A 25,564-nucleotide genomic window follows, 5' to 3' on the forward strand; every position below is an offset into this window, starting at 1 on the left:
TGCCTTTTATTCATTCTCACAATAAACACCCATCGAGGACTTGCTGTGCACTGAGAACGTTAGGAAGCTCTAAGTTATAGGAATTATTTGTAGTTGAGTCTACACAGCTAATAACCAAGAATTCTAAGCTTGCTTTCCTGTGACATGATTAATGTCTAGATTAAGCCTCCATTCTGGGGACGCCTGGGGGGCTCAGTGGTTGAGCATCTGCCTGGGGCTCAGGTGGTGATCCCCGGGTCCTGGGATCGAGTCCCCCGTGGGCTCCCTGGGTGGAGCCTGCTTCTCCGCCTCTCTCTGTGTGTCTCTCAGGAGTAAATAAATAAAATCTTTAAAAACCCCACAAACCCTCCACTTTGTTCGGTGATGAAGAGTCATCTCAGCCCCTTGAGCGCCCCTACACTCGTGCCTGGTTAGGCCTGAAGGCTGGGCGTTAGCTGGTGACAGGTGTCCCGGCAGGGCTCTGTGCTGACCTGCCCTGGTTTCTGTCTGCCCTTTGGCCTCGGCCCACAGGTCATCGCTGAATCTGCTCTTGTTCCCCTCTCAGGGTTTCTCCACGTCTGCCTCTGTCTCAGCCAGTCCATTGCCTTCCCAGACCTTCTGCTGCTTCTAGAAGCCTCTCGACTGCGCTGTGCGATTAGGCACATGGAACCTTCGCTTCCGTGCCGGCGTCTTGATGCTTCCCTGGGTTTTACCTAGGAACTGAGTCACCGGTCCCTTTGACCTCAGAGTCTCCAGATGTCCCTTGGGCTTCTTCTGCCCCATGTTCTAGAAGCACGGAAGGGCTGCTTACGTTCAAATATCCCTGTGAGGCTAAATCACGGTCCGCGTGTTGGACAGCAAAGGCAGGTAGGACCAACGGGGTAAACTGAGGCCAGGTGGTAACAGATCTTATCTGTTATGCTAGAGAATTTGTGTAAGTGCATTGCAATCAGAAGACTATTTCAGTCTCTAGCATCTCTCATAGCCGTTTTCTGATGTTTTGGTCCGAAATTCAGGCAGTTTTAAGCAGAAAGCTTTAAAATGTATATTATGGAGTTTATTGTCGCCCATTATTAAATCATACTTTGAGATATATTTTAGATACGTCTCTTATCACATACGGGCTTCATAAATATCCTCTCACTCTCCGTGACTTGCTTTTCTGTTTTCCTTCCCCAGCATTTTCTCTCTCTTTCTCGTTTAACCTGCAGAGATGGCCCTACTCCTAACCTTATTCCAAACTAGAACTTGAAATCTGTCTCTCACCCTTTTCTCCTTTCTTTTATTTTTATTTTTTGTACATATTTCCGTGTGTGTGTGTGTGTGTGTGTGTGTGTGTGTGGCTTGACTCTGTAATGTTCAGCTCTACATGTGTCTAGCTTCGGGTATCCACCACCAGTCAGAGCACTGCGGTCACCAGAGACTCCAGGTGTGGCTCTTTTAAAACCATATCCACGGACACCCCCGCCCTTACCCACCCCGCCTGGCCCTAGACAATCATTAAAGTTTGTCATTTCAAACGTTACATAAATAGATCCATACAGTAGGGAAACTTTTTTTTAAAATAAATTTATTTTTTATTGGTGTTCAGTTTGTCAACATACAGAATAACACCCAGTGCTCATCCCGCCAAGTGCCCCCCTCAGTGCCCACCACCCAGTCACCCCCACCCCCCGCCCTCCTCCCTTTCCCCCACCCCTAGTTCGTTTCCCAGAGTTAGGAGTCTTCCATGCTCTGTCTCCCCTTCTGATACAGTAGGGAAACTTTTGAGATTTTTTTTTCACTCATCATAATTCTCTAAAGATTGTTATGTATCACTAGTTTTGCTTCTTTTAAATGCTGAGGTTTTTTTACACAATATGCTGGTACTGTAGTTACTTGAACCAGTCACTCATTGAAGGACACCTGAGTTGTTTTCAGTTTGTGGTGATTAGGAGTAAAGCTGATATGGGGCCACCTGGGTGGCTCAGGGGTTGAGCGTCTGCCTTCAGCTCAGGGCGTGACCCTGGGGTCCCAGGATCAAGTCTTGCATCAGGCTCTCTGCAGGGAACCTCCTTTTCCCCCTGCCTGTGTCTCTGCCTCTCTCTCTGTGTCTCTCATGAATAAATGAGATCTTAAAAAAAGAAAAGGAGTAAAGCTGATATGAACATTCGTGTGCAGATTTTTGTGTTGATCCAGTTTTCATTTCTTTGGGATAAACGCCAACAGCATAATTGCTGAGTCATGCGGTGATTGCATGTTTCGCCCTATAGGAAACTGTCAAGCTGCCTTCCAGGATGGGTGCACCACTTGCCAGCAGTGCATGGGTGATGCGCTCTCCACGTTCTCACCAGCCTGGGGTTTTGTCACTGTGTTTTATTTCTGTCATCCTGCTGGGTGCATAGTGATATCAGAGTTTTAATTGGTACTTTCCCGGGACTTAGTGATGTTGAACACCTTTTCGGGTGTTAATTGTCATCTGTACATTCTCTTCAATAAAATGTCTGTTCATGCCATTTGCTCATTTTCTAGTTGGATTATTGATTTATTGCTAAGTTTTGTAGTTTTTTTATGTACTCTAGATACCAGGCACTTGTGAGATAAGCGATGGGCAAAATGTTTTTCCTGTGGTGTAGCTCGTCTTTTCTTTCTCTTCACACAGTCTTTCGGAAAGCAAAAGTTTTTAGTTTTGTTGAGGTTTAATTTATGGATTTTTCCTTTTATGGATTATGTTCTTGATGTCAAGCCTAAGAACTCTTTGCCTCATGCTAGAGCCCAAAGATTTTCTCTTTATTTTCTAAAAGATTTTTTTTTTAAGATTTTATTTATTTATTTGTCAGAGAGAGAGCACAAGCAGGGGGAATGGCAGGCAGAGGGAGAAGCAGGCTCCCTCGGGAGCAGGGAGCCCAATGTGGGACTCGATCCCACAACTTTGGGATCATGACTTGAGCCAGAGGCAGACACTTAACCGACTGAGCCACCCAAGGCATCCCTATTTTCTAGAAGTTTTATAGTTTTATGTTTTACATTTAAATCAATGATCCATTTTGACCCTATTTTCTAGAGGTTTTATAGTTTTATGTTTTACATTTAAATCAATGATCCATTTTGAGTTAATTTTTGTATAGTTACGTGGCTCAGTTTGAGATTTTTTTTTTCTTTTGCCTATGGATGCTTAATTGTTGAAAAGGTTATCCTTCCAGGGCACCTGGGTGCCTTTCCTTATAAGTTTTAGAATAAGCTTGTCTACGTCTACAGAAAAATGTGCTAGTATCTTAATAGGAATCGCATGAGATCTATAGATCAATTTGAGGAGAACTGAAACTATACCTATATTGAGACTTCCAATTCATGAACACAGGATATTATTTATTTAGGTCTTTGACTTCTGTCATCAGCATTTTGCAATTTTCAGAGAGGGAGAGAGAATCTCAAGCCGACTTCCCACCCAGTGCGGAGCCCGACATGGGACTTGATCTCATGATGGTGAGATCATGACCTGAGCTGAAATCAAGAGAACAAAGCTCAACTGACTGAGCCACCAAGGTACCCCTAGCTGTAGATTTTTTGTAGATGCTTTTAATCAGGTTGAGACAATTCTCCTTTATCTATAATTTGATGATTAAGGAAGGATAGTAAATAGGATACTTACTATTGGTATGAATTTCATCTATTGAAATTTGAATACTGAACCAGGCTTGAATATCTGAAATAAACTTCATTTAGTCATGGTGTATGATTCTTTTTCATACATTGGTGTATTTGGGTTTGCTGATTTTTTGGTGAGGATTTCTTTTTCATTGAAGTTCATAGTAGTTTTCTTTTTTTGTACTCTCTTTGTCTGGTTTTGGTATCAGGGTAATATCGACCCCATAAAATAGGCTGGGAAATGTTTCCTGTTCTCTGTTCAGGAAGAAACTGTGTAAAATTGGTGTTAATTCTTTAAATGAAAAAAAATTCTTTAAATGTTTAGTAGGATTCTCTAGTAAAGTATCTGAGCCTGGAGAATTTTTTTTTTTCTTGAGAGTCTTTTAATTACTAATACATTAACTTAATAATTAAAAAATAAATTAAGCTATTTCATCTAGGTTAAGTTTTGGTAGTTTGTGAGTTTTGAAAAATTGGTCCATTTCTTTTAATGAATATATGAATATTTGAATAGAGGAGTTGCTTGCAGTATTCTCTTATTATGCTTTGTAATAGCTTTAAGACCTGTCATGGATATGCTTGTTTCATTCTTTAGATGGAGACTGTGATTTGTATTCTCTCCTTTGATTCTTGTCAGACTTGCTAGAAGTTTATCAATGTCATCGAATTTTTTAAAAGAACTAGGCTTTATTTCGTTGAGTTTTCTCTACCCATTTCCTTTTACCAATTCTATTGATTTCTAGTCATGCTTTAATATTTCCATCTTTTTGCCTTTATTTTACTTTCATTTTTCTAGTTTGTTTAGGTAAGAAATCAGATGATTAACTTGAGACCTTTTCCTATTTTTAAGGTAAACATTGAGTGTAATAAATTTTCCTCTCAGCGTTGCTTTAGCCTCATTCTACATTTTCGATATGTTGTATTTTCATTCAACTCTCCGTATTTTTAAAATTTCCTTTGAGATTTTTCTTTCAGCAGGCTTTAGTTTAGAATCCAGGTCACAGGCTACTTTTGTGGGCTGTGGTTCCAATGACAATTCAAGTTTCAGGCACTCTGTGGTGTTTTTTTGTTCTTTCTGTTTATCTGGGGCTCCCACTGGTCTCTGCTGGTGCTGAGGGAGTAAAAGTGCTTCCCCAGGCTGGGCAGGCTGGTGTCTCCTGGTGGGAAGAGAGCAAGCATCTCAGGGCTGCAAGGCAAAGAGGCTTCCAGGCTTGGACAGTTTGTTGTGGCAGATCCTTCTTGCTGAAGCTCCCTGCTACTCTGTCTTACCAAGTTGTAGGAGGGAAGTCTCAGGCCTGGAGGGGAGGAAAAGTGCTTCCTTGGCCAATTATTGTGAATAGGGCTCTGAGATCTAACCTCCTCTCCAATGGTGCCAGGCTCATCCAGACTTCATTTCAATCCAGGTTTGGAATAGGCTTATCTGGGCTGCCTCCCATTGCTAGGTTAGGAGTTGGGAAACACCAGATCTTGATTACCTTCTTTGTTGGGTAGGAAGAGAGGTGAGATGTCCTTTCCCTGTGTCATTCTCCAGTACTATGATCTCAAACTAGTTTCCCTTACTATCTTCCAGGTTTCTCCTTTGGTTGCCTCTTGTATTATTTCAGTGTTTATAGTTGTAGTGTATATGGTTGAGGAGCAGTGAGAAATGAGTCTATGTCATCTTGTCTGGACAAGAAGTGTACAAGTGTCTTTTTATTTTTATTTTTTAAATATTTTATTTATTTATTTATTTATTTATTTAAGAGAGAGTAGGGGGAGGGGCAGAGGGAGAAAGAGAGAATCTTAAACAGACTCTGCACTGGCCTGAAGCAGGGCTCCATCTCATGATCCTGAGATCATGACCTGAGCTAAAACCAAGGGTCAGATGCCTATCTGACTGAGCCACACAGCCACCCACCAGTGTTGTCGTTGTCGTCGTCTTCTTCTTCTTCTTCTTTTTAAAGATTTCATTTATCTGTTCATGAGAAACACAGAGAGAGAGGCAGAGACATAGGCACAGGAGAAGCAGGCTCCTAGCAGGGAGCCCGATGCAAGACTCGATCCCAGAGCTCTGGGATCAGGCCTGGAGCCAAAGGCAGACGCTCGAACCACTGAGCCACTCAGGCATCCCCTCACCAGTGTCTTTTAAAAAGCAAACATTTGGGATACCTCTCTGTGTTTCTCATGAGTAAGTAAATAAAATATTTTTAAAATATTTAAAAAATAAATAAAAAGCAAACATTTTAAAAACTTTTGATGAAGTTCAAATTATAGATTTTTTGTCTTTTATGGTTTGTGCTTTTTGAATCTTAAGTAGGAAATCTTTGCCTAAACCAATGCTACATGGATTTTCTCTTATGTTTTCTTTTAGAAATTTGATAGTTTTAGCTCTTATATTTTAGTTCATGATATATTTCACAATCATTTTTGTATATGCTGTGAGGTAGCGATCAAGGTTCATTTTTTTGCATATGGCTATCCAGTTGTTCCAGCACCATTTGTTGGAGATTTTTCCTTATTTACTGAGTTGCCTCCAGATATTTGTCAAAAATCAATTCACCAATGGACTCTATCTGTTCTATTGATCTATATTTTTACCTTTACGCCAGCAAAAGTCCTCCAACTTTATTCTTCATTGTATTTCCATATTAGTTATAAAATCACCTTGCCGATTTCAACAACAAAAGCCTGCTAGGATTTTGAGATTAAATCCACAGATCAATATAGGAGGAATTGACACCTTAACAAAATTGAACTTTCTGATGCATGAATATAGTATATCTCCCCATTTACTTAGAAATTCTTTTATTTCTATTAGCAATGGTTTGTAATTTTCATGTGACATGTCTTGCACATTATTATTAAATTTACTCCTAAGTTTTTATGGTTTTCGATGCTATTGCATATGTTATTAAAATTAAATTTTAATTTCCAGTGGTTTCTAGTGTATAGATTATAATTTATTTCTTTATTAACCTTGTGTCCTGCAACCTTGCTAAATTCATTAGTTCTAACACCTCTTTTGCAGAGGATTTAAGATTTTTTTAGAGACAGAGACAATTTGTCTCTGCCTCTCTCTGTCTCTCATGAATGAATAAATTTTAAAAATCTTTAAAAAAAAGAGTGGAGGGATCCCTGGGTAGGCGCAGCGGTTTAGCGCCTGCCTTTGGCCCAGGGCGTGATCCTGGAGACCCGGGATCGAATCCCACATTGGGCTCCTGGTGCATGGAGCCTGCTTCTCCCTCTGCCTATGTCTCTGCCTCTCTCTCTGTGTGACTATCATAAATAAATAAAAATTAAAAAAAAATAAAATAAAGAAAAAAAAAGAGTGGAAGTTCATATGCTTGCCTTGTTGGAATTTTAGGGGTGAAGTATTCAATTTTCCACCATTGAATATTATGTTAAATAAAGAAATTTCCTTTTGCTTTTTACTTTGGTGAGGATTCTTTTTTTTAAGATTTTATTTATTTATTCATGAGAGACACAGACACACACAGAGAGGCAGAGACACAGGCAGAGGGAGAAGCAGGCTCCATGCAGGGAGCCCATTTGGGACTCGATCCCGGACACCAGGATCATGCCCTGAGCCAAAGGTAGATGCTCAACCGCTGAGCCATCCAGGTGTCCCTGGTGAGGATTCTAAATCAGAAATAGTTTACCTTTTATTAATTTTTTTAAAAAGATTTTATTTATTTATTCATGAGAGACAGAGAGAAAGAGAGAAAGAGAGAGAGACAAACACACACACAGGCAGAGGGAGAGGAAGAAGCAGGCTCCATGCAGGGAGCCCATGTGGGACCCGATCCCAGGATCTCCAGGATCAACGCCCTGGGCTGAAGGCGACGCTAAACACACTGAGCCACCCAGGGATCCCCTAGGTTTACATTTTTAAAAATGCTTTTTCTGTATCTATTAGGATGATCACCTGATCTTTTTAGGTTTGTTAATATTGTACATTCCTGGGATAGATGCCAGCTGTCAAACTATATTATCTTTTTATATATTGATGATTTTTATTTGCTAATATTTTGTTAAAGATTTTTACATATTTTCATGAAGGATATTGGTGTGTAATTATCTATTCTTATCATCTGTGTGTTTGGTTTTAAGATTAGGATAATTCTGGCCTTATAAAATGAATTGAGAAGTATTTCCTCCTACCTTATATTCTGAGAGTTTGTACAGAACTAGTTTTATCTATTCCTTAAATATTAGGTAGAATGCCTCTGTGAAGGAATCTGAGCCTAGAGGGTTTGGGGGGGATCATGGGAGGAGAGAGGTAGGGGTAATAAGGAAGATTCTTTTTAATTGTTACCTTAATATTTCCTATTATATTTTGCAGCAATCATTAGTGTTAACATTTTCAGGCCCATTAAGTTCTTTGAGGTTGAGACCTTTACTACAGTACAGTATTTGTAGACATTAAGCAATTTGCTTTGGTCAGCTTTTCTTTTTTTCTTTTTCTTTGTAATGCCTCATATTTATGGTCTTCCAAATACTACCACACTCAATTTTGTCTTTAAATAAGTCTGGTTTTCCTGTGGCTGGGAAACCATTAAGATCCAAGAAGAAGTTCCCCTTGACAGTTGACTTTTCTCTCCATGACAATGTGGGTGACTAGCCTTCATCACCTTTCATTTTACCCACTGGGAAGTTGAAGTATTTTATTGCAGCAGCAAGATAAGAGCTTACGAGACTCATCTATTCTGAAAAATGAATTTAACTTCTTGGTCAGTTGAATGCTGACCTTTTTCTTCTCACTCTTCCTTCACTGTTGACCCTTTGCAACTTACTCTTTCACCATTTACTTTTTCTGCCATTTTACTTTTAAGTAAAAATTAGAACATAGACTGTTTCAAGACGTGATCACCTTGGCTATACAGGTACTTAAAGAAAATAAATGTCTTTGAATCACAGAATGCTGACCTTTTTCTTCTCACTCTTCCTTCACTGTTGACTCTTTGCAACTTACTCTTTCACCATGTACTTTTTCTGCCATTTTACTTTTAAGTAAAAATTAGAACATAGACTGTTTCAAGACGTGATCACCTTGGCTATACACGTACTTAAAAAAAATAAATGTCTTTGAATCACAGAAACTTTTCTCTACACCGACCTTGAGCTGTGTTCTTTATATACATTTTCACTACCACATCTTTTTTTCTCTTCCTCTTTCATACCCATAAATACCTAAACAACTCCAAATAAAGCTGGAAACTATGGACTAATGCCAGTGACGGAGATAAATCAAAGTAAAGCACAGTCATTTGTTGAGAAGTGAAATTAAACACAATGAAAAAATAAACTTAAGGCCTTAGAAGTTGCTGGAAGTTCATATCAGAGTTTTTATATAAACTATCTGCCAACTCAAAATCCTTAAATAAAACCTCTCTTCCCAAGTGACCAGCGTTCAAGACACATAAAAAGTAATTGGTTATTAACATATATTATTTTTTGTTTTGTTTTATTACAAGAGTTGCAACAGCATCTCTCTCCTCTAGCATTAATTCTAAATCTGCACTTTCAGCATTTCATTAATGGACTAAATAAGTGCTGGAGGCTGACTTCTACTGTAGCATTTTTTTCCCGGTGAAAACTTGCATTTGCAACAATAGTCTCTCTTGATTCAAAACCAGATTTCTTAAGAATCCAATCTATATTTATTATTATTAGATATTCACTTTCCATTCCCTCTGCAACTCATTGCAATTTAATTCCCACACCAATTCCTCCATAGAGTTTACTCTTTTCAATCCTCATTCTCCTTGACCTGTCTTTCCTCTTGACAGTATGGATTGTCTATTCCTTGTAAGAGTTTTTTTTTGTTGGTGTTTCCATGATCTTATTTCTTCTGTCCTCCTAATACTTTGACCATCTTCTATTTGTGTTTCTGACTACATTTCCCCTCCTTCTGCCTCTTCGGGGCTAGGTTATTGATTTCCTTATTTCCAAGTATATTTTTGTATTTTTGTTCACATGTACATCATCTATTTTATTGGTCTCATTTACTCTCACAAATTCACCCCTCTAGAATTTCAACCCCTATTTTTTTTTCTGAGTTCCAGTCTCATATTTCCAATTGTGAAGTATAACTTATCCTTTTCTTCCTTTCCCTCTCTTTCTCAGTTAGTGACATCATTCTATATCAACACACCCTCTCTTAGTTATCGAAGTATTTGCTAGGGCATTTCAAAGTTGAATTTATAAGTGACCGTGGTTAGTCCTAGGGCTGCTAGAAGTTCACACGATGTCTTTTTGTAAATTAGACAAAGTCACTCCCTTACATGAGGCATTCTACTTCCTAAAACAAGGTATAATAATTTCAACTTGTAATTATTATTTATAATGAAACATGTTACACAAATCTAGTGACTAGGATATAAATGGCACTCTCTTAGATATCACGCTATCTTTTGTCAAGCAGTGCACAACCTATACAACAGCAGAATAATATTTCATATCCTACTGGCTAAGACAGAAATAGTCAAGATGTTATTCATCATGCCTATGGGGCTCTACCAAAATTTAAAAGATGCTCTAAGAAATCTTAATGACTCCTGCTACCTTCCCAGTAGTTCATGGAGAAAATATTAGTGTTGTGAATTAATGGGAAGAATAAGTTTAAATAGATAATATAATTATATTAGCAGTATCTTGCCAGCATGTGAATAAACATCTTGGTGATATAACCTCAGTGTTGCTCCTTGAATGATGCCATAAAATATGTAAGATGGTCAGTGTCCAAATAGGTGGTAAGCACAAATCCTAAGAAAATAGAGCTCATAATCTTGCTGCCATGCCCTATAACAAATGTCTGAGAGTTCAAAACATTTTTGAGAGTTAGTGATTTGCTAGGGCTTTCAGTAGCTTGAACTATAGGTTCCAGACAATCAACAAACCATCATGAAAATAATATCTGAAAACAGGCAACTAGACTACTTTAGGGAATTAGAACTTATTATCCATTGGAGCTGTTGGAAGCTTGCAAGCTTTCTTTTTCTATTTTGAGCATTACGTAGTCACTTGAGAATAGTGTCTGATGAAAGGTAGTGGTGGCAGTTTCTGGCAGAAGACTGAAATGCTTAGTAGGGCAGCCCTAGAGAAAACATAGTGGATGTAGTAGCATGGTAGGTAAAAGTAGCATATTCCTGTGTACTTCCATACAACTTTCAGAAATACTTGTGGAAAGTTTTGCAGGGGGCTAGATAATACCATATATATATATATATATATATATATATATATATATATATATATTTCAGAAATACTTGAATTTCCTGAATATGTATAAGTACTTGAATATACAGATGACCCTTGGACAATGTAGGGGTTAAAAGTACTGACTCTTTGCATAGTTGAAAATCCATATATAACTTTTGACTCCCCTAAAACTTAACTACTGATAGTCCACTATTAACCAGAAGCCTTACTGATGATATAAAGTCAATTAACACATCTTTTGTATGTTAAATGTATTATAAACTGTATTCTTATAATAAAGAAAATGTTATTAAGAAAAGCATAAGGAAAAGAAAATATATTTACAATACTATGCAGTATTTATTGAAAACAAATCCACATGCTTAGTGGACCTGAGCAGTCAAACCTGTGTTGCTCAAGGGTCAACTGTTTATTTCAGAAATATATTTAAATTACTTGAATTCAGAAATATATAGATATATATTTTGGAAATACTTTTAGTATTTTGGAAATACTTGAGGACAGCTTTGCAGGAGGTTGGATAATCCAGTAAAAAATGTATATGAATATATATATTCATTAGAGCTACAGACTAATGAAACATAGGAAAGTCTAGTTATTTAGTGTATGTACATAATACACATCATTTATACATATTAAATATACATTAGAAATTAGATCAAACTTTATGCATTTGCATCTTTGCTTTTCACTTGTGTTATGAGCATTTTGCCCATGTCAATGTATATTTTCAAAATCAATATTTAAAAGTCTGTGTAGCAATTCATTATGTGCTGCAACATGACTTGTAATTCTGCTTTTACTATGCTTGCTGTTTTACCTTTCTAAATAACACAGAATACAAAAATAGAAATATTATAAAAGAATCTGAAATCTAGAAAAAAGACTTATGTACAAAAAGCTGAATTATTTCCTTGGCACATATTTCTGAAGGGAAATTTTATGAGATGGTTGAAATAAGAGCATTTTTGTGAGCCTTGGCATGTACTTCTGAATTGTTTTCTGGAAAGGTTATACAACTTTTTTGACAGAGTAATTTGACTGTTCTATCAGGGGAAAATTGTAGGCACAATGTAAGTGGACTTGAACAAGGATTTGGAAAAGACTTATTTCATTCTTATGGAAAAGCTTAGAAATGCAGAGTAGATACTATTTCAATATTACTGGATTCAATAAAGTGGATTTAATGCACCCATGGGTACTGATTAAAATAAAGATATCAACCTTTTTTTATTCAAGTTTTTATTTAAATTCCAATTGGTTAACATACAGCACAACACTTGCTTCATATGTTAAATCGAGTGATTCATCACCCACATACAACACCTAGTGCTCATCACAAGTGCCCTTCTTAATACCCATCACCTATTTATCCTTCCCCCCCCACCCACCCCCCCCGCATTTCTCCCCTGGTAACCAACAGTTTATTCTCTATAATTAAGAGCTAAGAATTTCTTGGTTTGTCTATTGTTTTTTTTTTCTCTCCTATGTTAATTTGCTTTGTTTCTTAAATTCCACATGTAAGTGAAATCATGTAGTATTTGCATTTCTCCGACTGCCTTATTTAGCTTAGCATAGGACTCTGTAGCTCCATCCATGTCATTGCAAATGGCAAGATTTCATTCTTTTTATGGCTAAAATTCCATTGTAAGTATGTATGTATATATATCTAGATGTATGTATACTATAGCTTCTTTATCTACTCATTAATTGATGGACATTTGGGCTTTTTCCATAATTTGGCTATTGTTGATAATGCTGCTATAAGCATCAAGGTGTATGTATTCCTTTGAATCAGTATTTTTGTATCCTCTGGGTAAATACCTAGTAGTGCAATTGTTGGATTGTGTGGTATTTCTATTTTTAACTTTGTGAAGAACATTCATATTGTTTTCCAGACACTATGGTACCTGCACAAAAATAGACACATGAATCAATGGAACAGAATAGAAAACCTAGAAATAAACCCACCAACTCTATGGGCAATTAATCTTCGACAAAGCAAGCAAGAATACCCAATGGAAAAAAAAAAAAAAAGACAGTCTCTTCAACAAATGGTGTTGGGCAAACTGGACAGTAACATGCAGAAGAATTAAACTGGACCGCTTTTCTTATACCATACACAGAAATAAATTCAAATGAAAGATGTAAATGTGAGATAAGAATCCATCAAAATCCTAGAGGAGAAGAAGAAATATAATACTTACAATAGGGGAGGTGATAGTACTGTCTTACTCTGTGCTGATCATACCATGCCTGAGCATTGCGTTCAATTCTTGACACAAGAATTTGGAGAGGCTGAGGTTAGAGGTTAGGATTAGATTATATTTTTAAAAAATGTATCTGTTTAGATAGCTGGGATTTTTCTTCCCCAGTAAAATTATTTTGAGGAAAGAATTAATAAAATAAGTACCCTTCATGTGGGAGAAAGAAAGTTTAGAGGGCTACAATAACTATCCTTAAGTGTTTGAAAAGGTACCATCTGGACAAGTTATTAAGTTTCTTTGGATACAAGCAATAGAAATTAGGAAAAGATGGAGAATTCACAGGAGCTAAGGAAATTCTGGACAACGAGGTTTCAGTGAGGCAGGAATCGGGGCAGCTCTGGTTTTTCACTCAGCAGCACAGCTCAAGCCTCCTTTTCCTGGGGATTCCATTTGTGAGTCTGAGAACCAACATTCCAGGGTATTCCCAATTCTCTGGAGACTGAATCTGATAGCCAACCCATACCAGGTCCACTCTTGGATCAAGCAAGTATGGCCCGATAGTAAAGTCAGCCTCAAATTTAGGCTCCTAGGAGTCAAACCTGGGAATGGACACTCTTCACATAGTCACAGCTGGGATTGGCTCCCTTTGCTTTCATTTGCTGCCTTCTCTGAAGTCCAAGCAGTTGGAAAGGTTTTTAAAGAAGCTTTATTGACATTCTCATCCTTTGCTTATGGTGCATTGTCCTAAATCCATTACATGATAGTTGCTGCTGATCTGGACTTAAAGACTGAGCAGAAGGAAATGTTCTTTATCGAGAGATTGCTTTTCCTTTGAAGTTAATGATTAATGTGATGCACCGTAAAAGGTAGGAGACAGTGTTTACAAATCCTTGTGTAAAAAGATGGCTGTTAGGGAATGGATTTATTTTAGATCTGGGCCTTGCTGGCAGTTCCTTTTTAGACTCATATTTTAGGGAGTATGAGTATGTAGTACTTAATTTATACAAGAGATGAGCTTTAGCTAGCTAAAGTTGGCAACGCAGCTTAACGCAGCTAATCTGTTATATGGAAATATAGACACAAATTTTATGCAAAAATATCACATCCATTTTGAGAAAGATAAACATGTTAATATCAATGCCTTTTAATAACAAAAATGGTTGTGTTTTTAAAAAACTCACCAAGGGGATCCCTGGGTGGCTCAGCAGTTTAGCGCCTGCCTGCCTTTGGCCCAGGGTGTGATCCTGGAGTCCTGGGATCAAGTCCCACATCAGGTTCCCTGCATGGAGCCTGCTTCTCCCTCTGCTTGTGTCTCTGCCTCTCTCTCTCTCTCTCTGTCTCATAATAAATAAATAAATAAATAAATAAATAAATAAATAAATAAAATCTTTAAAAAAATAAAAAACTCACCAAGCCAGTAGAGTTTTGAAAATCTTTTAATTGCTGTGATGTTGTAACTCAGGACTTGGCAAACTTTTTCTTACGGGTCGTACTGTCTCTGTTGCAGCCACTCAATCCTTCCCCCATCGTGGACAAACAGCTATAGACAATATAGAAACAAATGAGCATGGCTGTGTGCCAGTGAAACTATTTACAAAACCAGGCGGCAGATGGGATTTGGCCCAAGGGCCATAGTTTGCCACCCCCGTTGTAACTAATTACACATTTGTGTTTATTTTGGCTGTTAGGAAGCTTATCCACAACTTTGCAGTCTACTGCCAGCATGGACCACGCGGTCTGCAGACTATATACCATGATATCCATGATGTCTTTCCTTTATGCCAATGTGCTTAATTGCATTTAAAAAATGGTATTGTGTTGTTTGTGTCTGAAACCATCATGTGAATTTATTTTCGAAAGAAGACTAATATAATTAAATAGAATTAAACCTCGCTTTTAATTGGGAATTGATTTTGTATTACTGTAGATGTAATTCTCAATTTGTAAGGTGTAAATGTGTCAAGCAAATACCAAGACGTCTGTATTTCGCATGGTTTGCTGACTCATTATATCTGTTTCTAGCTAATATTTAAAGTTGTCACACCTGGACTGATGAATTTTGATTGTCTTTATTCATTTTCATTCTAGACATTGGAGAGATGATATCTTTTTCTGTTTATTATCAGTCAGACTACTTTATAGGAACTTAAGAATTTAGATGCACAAAGATAAAAATTAAAATCCAGACACCCCTCCCCTCCAAATCCAGTGGTTCTGACAGGTTTAGAATGTCAATTCATATGCCTAGGACCTCACAGGGTTAGATGTACTTCAATTTAAAAAACTACCTGCCTTCGTAATTGAAATGAATGTTTCACAAACCGGTCCTTCATACACAACCTTTGCAATGTTTGGCACGTTTCATAAAACTTTACCATTTTGTTTTTTTAAATTAAAACTTTTTTCATTTGGTCAGATAAATCTAAAACGAAAGCGCATGTCATCAATATAAGTAGAAGGTCAGTATCACTTGTCATAAAAAGGTAATTAAAAATATTAGTATATCATATATAGGTGACCTTAATTCATCTGTTTAATAAGTGCTATAATTCTGGAAATATTGGTTTAAATGATTCCTGCCTCCTGCTCCCCTGCTAAATCATTGCCTAATCAAGCAATCAATCAGAAACTAGGACCTCACTCCCCACAATTTTGTTCTTACACCTATGGAATCAATACCCTTATTAATTTCTTGACACTCAAGATCTAATAGAAACTAGCTCAACTCAAGTTCCCTGCTTAAGGGAACCGAGTCCAGAACTGTTCTGTAGGAATCACATCCTTCTTGTCAACATTACACCTACTTCCATGCAAGTCAAGGCTCACTGAAAACCCTAAGGAAAAGACTTAATAAGAGAAATAACAGTTTCAGACTTGATTGTTTTTCCCTTTGGTATATTGTGTTCTAAAAATCAGATTTTTTTCCCCTTAACTAATTCAAGTCAATTATTTAAATAGAGAGACATTTAATTTCTGGAAACGATGTTAGATTTTTATCATTAATGTACACAGAGCTAATCAGAAAATAGAATTTTAAGGAGTAAAAGATGGCCCTTTCCCCCATTTCACATTAAACAGAGCACGTTCCTTTTAAAAAACATGGAGATTATTTAAGATTATATAACAGCTAAGACTTGGGGTCATATCTTTAAATCTTTCTTTATGATGCAAAATTCATTTTAAGTAGACCAAAAACATTGTTTGTATTATGGAGGTGTTGGTATAATTCTCTGTTGGTCTTAAATTTTTAGATGATTATTAAAGATATTTGAAAAAGTGAAATCTAAACTTTGTCAAATCAACAAGTGCCCCTGAATTTTCACTCTCTGCTTGGCAGAGGACTTTATGGAAAAGGTACAAAAATTTGACCTACTTAGTCTGACACAGAAGTTGTCCTTCTCAATTTGAGATCTATCCAGTTGGCAGTGTGACACTGACAGGCTTAATCCCTCCACTAACTGCCATTTCCACAACGAAAAGGGATTACAGGGGGTCACACTGTCCATCTGTCATCCTTTCCAATGAGTAAAATTATTTAGATTTAATTTAAAAATCCATGACCATTCCTCTCAACTAGTGGTAAAGTGCTTCATAGACGTTTGTAAGAACACCTCTCTCCTTCTATTGAGGGTCTACTAAACCCCTTGAGGATGTGCCATGCCACTTTATGGTGTCCTACCTGCACCCAGCAGGGAATAGAAAGGCAGTCCAGAAAGCAAATGTCTATCCTAGGAGTATTGACTTAAACTCTGTTGAAAACAAAAAAATAACTGTCGATACCAGTCTCATTATTATAATAATTCATAGTTAATAATTTTTATGTTGTGCCAGGTATTATAGAAATAATATCTACAATTCTACAATTCTAACAAGAATCAAGCACAATGAGTAATTCTATTGATTTTCTTAGGGAAGAATCTGAGACGAAAACATTAAGTATTGAGCTTCAGGCTGAGTTCCAATTGGCATCATCTCTGACATCATCCTATTTTACCCTATATCTTTCTTTCTTTTCTTTTTTTAAATCCTCCGTGTTTTTTTAGGTCTACAGACTACTTGATTTCCACCTTTGAAGTTCTTTATTCTCTACTTTCTAGGATTTTCTAGAACATCGAGCTTAGTTTTCCTGTCAAAACCATGATTCTAACAGGCTCTCTCCACAGGATTCTATGTCCTTGACTGGGTTTATGAATTTGATGACCTAGTTCAATTCCTTGTCTTCCTAGAAAACATCTTGATAGGCCCCTTCTTTTAATCAAACTTCTATCTATGCCTCTTCTCTCTCTTCACATCAGAATAGAGCCTATTAACTGGTGATGGGCGGGCCATACCCACCCTGACACGTTTATCTAACCCAATATTGTTGTTTATTGTTTTTTAGCATTGATACCATATTTAAAATGGAGTTATTTCAGAAGCCAGATACAAAAGATCACATATTGTATAATTCCATTCGTAGAAACTACCCAGAATAGGTAAATCCACCTATTTACCTATTTGATGGGTGACTGCCAGTTGCTAGAAGGAAGGGGGAATAGAGAGCTGTGTAATGGGCACAAGGTTTTATTTTGGAACGATGGAAATTTTTGGAACTAGATAGAGGTGGTGATTGCACAACATTGTGAATATACTAAATGTTACTGAATTTTTCACCTGAAAATGGTTAATTTTATGCTGTGTGACTTTTACACAAATGAATGAATGAATGAATGAACAGAATTATTTCAGATTTTCTACCTTTTTCTTATACTTACCATGTAACCATTAGCTAGAGCTGAGTGGACACTACTCCTTTAGATGAGAAGATGTGTTTTAAGGACCACCATCACCAGGTTCTATTGTTGACTTACACCTTAGAGTAAGAGTCAGGGACAAGTTTCTACTCATCCCAGCTGTAAATTTTATTATAGCAGAGAACTATTTCTCTGCATGTGCCACAAAAGAAGAAAAAGAAAAGATTTGCTGAAAGATCTATCCCTTTCAAGAAAAAAAAGGGGAGGTTCAGTGGGGAAGGAAGGAAACAGATTTCCTTTCTGGAAAAAATGTATATTTTTTTATGTGTAATACGTGAACAAAGTATATCAATGTTGAGCCAACCTCAAATGGGAGATTTACTCCTTTATCTACCTCTGTGGACATTGTATAGGCGATCCCTAACTCAGAGTGACATTTTAGTAATGGAAACTAACTGCATTGGATTGGAGGAAGCCAAGGGACAGAAAGGAAAAAAAAAAAAAAAAAAAAGACAAACAGCAAAAGCATAAAATGAATAGTATCCCATTTCTCCCACTGCCCCTACTATTCTATGATGGCAAAAAAAGACAATTACTGTTCCCTCTTCTAAAATATATATATGTAATATTATGAAATATTACATATATTGTATATATATAATACCGTATATATAATGGAATAATGTCTGAAATCAGCTGAAAGAAAAAATAAGCCTGGGTGCTCATACTCTAATAGTTTTTCACTTAGAGGCCTATGTAGTAAAGAATTTAACCTTGCCCCCTCCCCCACAAATTCTGGCCTTTAACTTTGGCTTCGTGGGGATTAATCACTAAGCCTTTGGAATGACAGGTCAGAAAGGAGTGCCTTTGTTTTCCTGAACCTTCGTTCACCAGATGGTCTAACAATACGATGTGTGGTGGAGGCTGGCTGTGCCCAGGAGCTGGCCACACCAGACAACCCAGCAACGTTACCTAGGGTCATGCTGTGTCAGGCCACCTGGAGGCTGAGCTCAACTATGCGGGCAAGGAGCCTATCCATCATACCTACATGATAGAACTCCAGTAAAAACTTTGAACACTGAGGCTTGGGTGAATTTCCCTTGTTGGCAAAACTCCATGTATATTGTCTCACCTTGATGCCAGGAAAGTAAAGTGACCTGACATTCTAGGGGGAGGGCAATGGGAGCTCTGCATCTGGTACTTCCCCAGACTCCCCCCTATGTGCTTCCTCCATTGGGTGATTTTTATTTGTATCCTCGCCCTGAAATAAACTATGAGTATAATGGCTTTCAGTGAGCTCTAAGTCCTAGAAAATTTTCAAATCTGAAGGTGGCTTTGGGATACCCACAAACTTAAGGTTGGTGTCAGAAGTGAGAGCAGTCTTGTGTGGACTATGTGTCCTCTAGTTTTGTAGTTGGCTAAAACTCTTCACAGAGTCCCATTCTTGACTTTTTTTTTTTAACACACATGCATGTGCACACACACATACACACACTTCATATTTTAATTACTTCATGGGTGTAGAATTCAAGGGGACAGAGACAAACTTCACCCATTTTATCCACTTTCTGCTGCTTTAAATTTTTCTAAGTCTACTTTTAAAATAGAAACATTTAAAAAACTTAGAATCTCATCTTTTGACATCATCCTTTTATCAAGCAAGAAATACCGTGGAGAAGAAAGATGATTTACAAAGAAAACAGAAATAGTGAAACTGAAAACCAATCACAGAAATACATAATTAAGGTGAAATTACACAGTATACACGATAATTTATTTTAATCCTTTGCAATATTTTCAAGAAGTATATTGAATTGGATGTATGATGTGTTGATATTGAATAGCAATTAAGTTATTTAAACTATAATTAGAATTTTAAAAGAATTCATCGTAATTTCTCTAAAAATGCACCCTGAGTCATAATATTGCTTTATGGGAACTACATCAAAGAGATTTTTAATACCTTTTTAATAAAACTTGGAAAGTTTCATGAGTTTATGTCTAGGCATGTATTGTGCAAAATAAAGATCAGTTGGGGAAAAAAAAAAGAACTCCTCTAAGAGTCAAATTGGGGGTAAAATGAAATAAGTATTTGGATTTAGTACTGAAGGATAACAGACTTTAAGAAGCATAGAGAATACAAAAATAAAATAATAAATAAATAAGAATCTGCTGATTTCTCCCCCTCTTCCCTCTCCATTTCAGGAGCTGGGGAAAGGTAGGATCCCCTACTTAGGCCAAAGGTGTAAATGTCTCATGATGTCGAAGACCAAACTGTGTCAGAGATAAATGAGCAAAGTCTGCTTCTTCCTAAACTGGACAAGGGAACCCAGCTGTCATCACTTTTGTTTAGCAGGAGTTCTAAGGTGGCAAAAAGTAGAGTTAGTTTATGGCATAAAAAGAGGAAACAGTCTCTAATTGACAAACATTCTATTCTGGTGGGATTTTTTGGAAGTAGGGGAGACTTTCTATTTGAACTTTAGGAATACTCCGCATTCTTTGGTTGGCCTTAGGGGCAGGTGAGCCAGCTGGGGACATCTCAAAAGAGGTGAATTGTTCAGTGTTAAGGGGTGAGGCTATACCACAGCTGACCATTTCCTGGAACAGGTGGGGACCCATGGAATCCTTTTTTTTTTTTTTTCTTTTGATGTCAAACTATCATAATGGTCCTTTGGTGATAGATAGGGATGGTGACCGTGGCAGGCAATTCCTCAATGAGTTAGGGTTGGCCAGCGATCAACTATTATTCTAGGCGAGGTCCCTGGCCTTTCCCTTCCTTTCTGCCTTGTTTTCCTGCCACACTCTCCTTCATGCAGTCTGATTTTCCTTTGACCTTCACTTTGAGCCTCACTTTGACATTCTTCCTTGCTTTGACTTTACTTCTGATCCTTAAACACATGACACCAGTTCCTGCCTTGAAGCCTCTGGTCTCTCTTTCCTCTCCCTGGAACATTTTCCTCCTGGGTCTGCACGAGGCTGTCTTCCTACTACTCATGCCTTACTTACCTAATGACCCCACTTAAATCTTTTAAAGGATGGGAAGAGAAAGAATCCATATTCAAATTTGCTTATGTATGCAGAGTGATACTCTGAAAGTTACGTGAGAGTCTAACAGCCGTGGTTACTTCTGGAATTAAGCAGTAAGAACAATTTGGGAATATGGGAGTGAGCATTGGAGGGGGAGTTTTACCATATATATCTTTTTATGTATTCTGATTTTTGAACCATGTGAATTATCTATTCAAAATATTTTTTTAAAACTGCAAATACATTAACATGAACATCTGGCCCCTTAGCTACCATGACTATACCTGTGCATATGTGTGTGTTTTTCTGAAAATGACTTTTTCCATTTTCACAGGTAATTAATGTGTCTGAGTATAGAAGGCTAAGTTGAAGATAATTTCAGCACAGAATTTTTTTTTCCAAGCACAGAATTTTGAATACACTTTTCTTCCCTATTATCTAGTATCCAGTTTCTGATTAGAAATTGAATATTCTTTTTTTTCTTTTTTTTTTTTTTGTGGGTGACTTGTCTTTTGTTTTTTGTTTCTTGTTTTTTTTTTTCTCTTTAGGGAAACTTTTAGAACCATTTCTTTACTTTCTATTGTTTTTTTTCCCCAATTTAAAACATCATGGTAAAATACAAATAGCATGACATTTGCCATGTTAGCCACTTTTAAGTTACAGTTCAGTGGCATCAAGTACATGCATATTGTGTACCCATCACCACCATTCACCTCCAGAACTCTTTCCATTTGCTGAAATTTATACTCTGTAGCCACTAAGTAATGACATACTCTTCCCACCTCTCCTCAATTCCTAGCAACCACCATTCTCTTTCTGTCTTTGTGAATCTGACTGCTCTAAGTACTTCATATGAGTGGAATCATGGTTTTTTATATCTTGCTTTTTTAGAGCACTTTTCCGCATTTCTTCCTTTATTCATTTGCTTATTGTTTGTCACCTGCATTGCATCTTAGGTTCCGTGAGAGCACCGGGAGTGCTTTCCTGATCATCCCTGTATCCTCAGAACTGACCGAAATGCCTGCAACAGAGCAGGAAGTGAAGAGATGAATGTTGAGGTACCAAATGTGGCAGTTCCTCCTGGGGGAGGAATGCTTTACATCACTTTCCCAGAAGAGCTGTGAACCTGGTGGGTATTTAACATGTCACCAACTGCCTGGGATGTGGGGTGGGCCTGTGTTTGGTCTCAACTGCCTGAATTTCTGACTCATCTTCTGTGTAATATCATAATGGAATAACCCGTTTAATATAATTAGGATCCATCTATCACTATAGAAAATTTGGAAAAGTTCTTATGATGAGCAATCCTAACGTGGAGTTTCTTAGTCGGCAAATAACTGGTCTTTCTTCTTTTTCTCTCTTGTCTTGAAGCAGAAGATTATTCTACAGTCATCAGATAAACACCAGCTTGTCCTCTGCCTAATAGAACTTTGCCTATAATCCTGTTAGTGTGCCAATCTCCATTCTTTCTGGGACAGATTTAGGCTGGGGGGGGGGGCGGGTGTCAGCAACATTTTCTTAAAGGGCTAGATACTAAATATTTTAGGCTTTGGGATCCCTGGGTGGCGCAGCGGTTTGGCGCCTGCCTTTGGCCCAGGGCGCGATCCTGGAGACCTGGGATCAAATCCCACGTCGGGCTCCCAGTGCATGGAGCCTGCTTCTCCCTCTGCCTATGTCTCTGCCTCTCTCTCTCTCTGTGTGTGACTATCATAAATAAATTAATGAATTAAAAAAAATAAATATTTTAGGCTTTGTGGACCATATGATTTCTATACTAATTATTCAACTCTGCTGTGGTAGCACAAAGGTAGCCAAGAAAATAGACAATATGTAAGTGGATGAGTATGGCTGTGTTCCAGTAACACGTTTTTAAATGGATACTGAAATTTTAATTTCACATAATTTTCGCATGTCACAAAATATAATTCTTCTTTAGATTTTTCTACCCATTTAATCAAAACCATTCTCAGCTCAGAGGCCATATAAAAAACTGGTGGTGAGCTCAATTTGGTAGGAGTTTACCTACCTCTGGGCTAGACCATTATCACCTTGAAGGAAGAATTATAGGTGAAATGTAAAACATAAACCCGGGTAGTGAAGGGCACCCAGAAGACAATATATAAATACTCATATTTCATGGAGTATGAATGTTCCTGAAACCACCAGGAAAAAAAGAACTCTAGGGCTAAATTTAGACACCAACTGAAAAGCCTACCTTGAGCCAAGTTGAATAAAGTATTACCTTCTTACTAGAAAGGAAAAATATGTCAGATTGGTTGTACCAAGAGTTTGTGCACATATATAAATTCTTCTGCTGGGCCTCATTATTGTCCTTTACATCCTTTATTTTTAATCACTCAGCTTAAGGATTAAATCGTCAGCATTGCACGAGTTTGCACATACATGCCACAGAGTTTAAAGATGAGAAGACTGAGGCACAGAGTTATTAAAAATCTTGCCTAACTGTTGGGGATTTACCCCAAAGATACAGATGCAGTGAAACGCCGGGACACCTGCACCCCGATGTTTATAGCAGCAATGGCCACGATAGCCAAACTGTGGAAGGAGCCTCGGTGTCCAACGAAAGATGAATGGATAAAGAAGATGTGGTTTATGTATACAATGGAATATTACTCAGCTATTAGAAATGACAAATACCCACCATTTGCTTCAACGTGGATGGAACTGGAGGGTATTATGCTGAGTGAAGTAAGCCAGTCGGAGAAGGACAAACATTATATGTTCTCATTCATTTGGGGAATATAAATAATAGTGAAAGGGAATATAAGGGAAGGGAGAAGAAATGTGTGGGAAATATCAGAAAGGGAGACAGAACGTAAAGACTGCTAACTCTGGGAAACGAACTAGGGGTGGTAGAAGGGGAGGAGGGCGGGGGGTGGGAGTGAATGGGTGACGGGCACTGGGGGTTATTCTGTATGTTGGTAAATTGAACACCAATAAAAAACAAATTAAAATAAATAAATAAATACCACTGAATTGTACACTTAAAGTGAGAGACTTGTCTGGTATGTGAATTATATCTCAATAAAGCTGTTTTTCAAGAAAAAAAAAATCTTGCCTAAAGTCACACAGCCACCACAAGCAGAGTCTGCCACAGACCCAGGCAGTCTGACCCTAGAACTTACTCTTTTCACTCCTCTGCTATTTTTAAATCATCATACCTTTTAATTTCCATGCTAATAATATTCTTTCTAAGGGAAATTGTTCCCTCTATAAAGCAGAGTGGGAGTTAAAAATATTTCACCCATTTCAATAAATAAACTGTGATATATAAATATTCAAGTCTTACATACGGGCTATAATAGTCTCATCAGCCTGGCAAAGCAAGTCCTACCCAAGACCTACTCAAGGAAACCATGTGAGTTCTACGTACGAAATCAAAATAGCCTTTTTGTTTTTTTTTGTTTTTTTTTTTTTTTTTTTTAAATTTTTATTTATTTATGATAGTCACAGAGAGAGAGAGAGAGGCAGAGACACAGGCAGAGGGAGAAGCAGGCTCCATGCACCGGGAGCCCGACGTGGGATTCGATCCCGGGTCTCCAGGATCGCGCCCTGGGCCAAAGGCAGGCGCCAAACCGCTGCGCCACCCAGGGATCCCCAAAATAGCCTTTTTGGAAGGAAGCATAGGGTTTTTGTTTTTTGTGGGTTTTTTTTTTTTTTTTTTTTTTGGTAAAAACATAGGATAAAAGTTCGTTTGTCTGTAGAAATGCTCACTTTGCTAGGTTTCAATATATATATACAAAGCATACTTAAATAAAGATTTTATTTATTCCTGAGAGACACAGAGAGAGGCGAGACATAGGCAGAGGGAGAAGCAGGCTCGATCCCAGAACCCCAGGATCACAACCTGAGCCAAAGGCAGATGCTCAACCACTGAGCCGCCCAGGCATCTCTACATAAATATAATTTCAAATCAATGCTAGTAAAATACCTGCAGAGAGAAGTCATTCCATCAATATAAAAAGCTAAGCAAAATCCATTTAAAATATTAATTGTAGTATATATTTCAGTCTCTTTTGAAGGAAGGATTTTGGTCGGTCTGTTCCGGAATGCTAAATATAGGGTCTGGCAGGTAAGATCATATGGTGGTTTAGGTGATTTTTCTCATCAAACTTACCTAGGAAGCCAAATGATAAAGATAGGAGACACTGTAATGATAATAGTTCCTTCTTTCCCAGTAGTTAATATATTTTTAATCTCATAATTTGTCATTGCCAGTGATAAGTTAAAAAAAAAGTGGTGTAGGTTGACCTTGAGTAATAAGGGGGATAAAATTAGAAAGTGCCACTTTTTGATGAGGCAGCTATTCAGTGTTCTTTAGTTAAAATTGCTTCTTATACCTTCAATCCATCCCTTCTGTCCCAAATAAGAAATAAAAATATCATGTAATTTTTTAAAAAAGATTTTATTTGTTTATTCATGAGAGACACACAGAAAGAGGCAGAGGGAGAAGCAGGCTCCCTGTGGGGAGCCCAATGTGGGACTCGATCCCAGGACCGCAGCATCACAACCTCAACCAAAGGCAGACGCTCAAACACTGAACCACCCAGGTGCCCCAAATATCATGTAATTTTTTAAAAAGATTTATTTATTTATTTGGTGGGGGGAGAGTGTAAGTAGGAGGGAGGGGCAGAGGAAGAAGAAAGAGAATCTTAAGCAGGTTCCACATCCAGCGAGGAGCCCCACACAGGGCTTGATCTCATCACCCTGATATTATGACCCGAACCAAAATCAAGAGTCAGATTCCTAACACGGTGAGCCCCCCCGGTG

At 37.7% G+C, this 25,564-nt stretch overlaps 1 long non-coding RNA gene across 7 annotated transcripts in view; it reads left to right on the forward strand.

Moving 5' to 3' along the window:
* LOC102151672 overlaps positions 1-23,311 on the forward strand; it is a 39,883-nt gene extending 16,572 nt beyond the window's left edge. For 6 of the 7 annotated variants that reach the window (XR_005383967.1, XR_005383969.1, XR_005383970.1 and 3 more), the window contains 3 exons: positions 545-846; positions 21,730-21,902; positions 23,135-23,311. This is a non-coding gene — a long non-coding RNA (uncharacterized LOC102151672). The remainder of the gene's footprint in view (positions 1-544; positions 847-21,729; positions 21,903-23,134) is intronic. The other variant, XR_005383972.1, reaches the window with a different exon arrangement.
* Positions 23,312-25,564: the final 2,253 nt, after the last annotated feature.

Source organism: Canis lupus, chromosome 34 (genome assembly GCF_011100685.1).
Source record: "Canis lupus familiaris isolate Mischka breed German Shepherd chromosome 34, alternate assembly UU_Cfam_GSD_1.0, whole genome shotgun sequence".
In the NCBI taxonomy this organism is placed as follows: domain Eukaryota; kingdom Metazoa; phylum Chordata; class Mammalia; order Carnivora; family Canidae; genus Canis; species Canis lupus.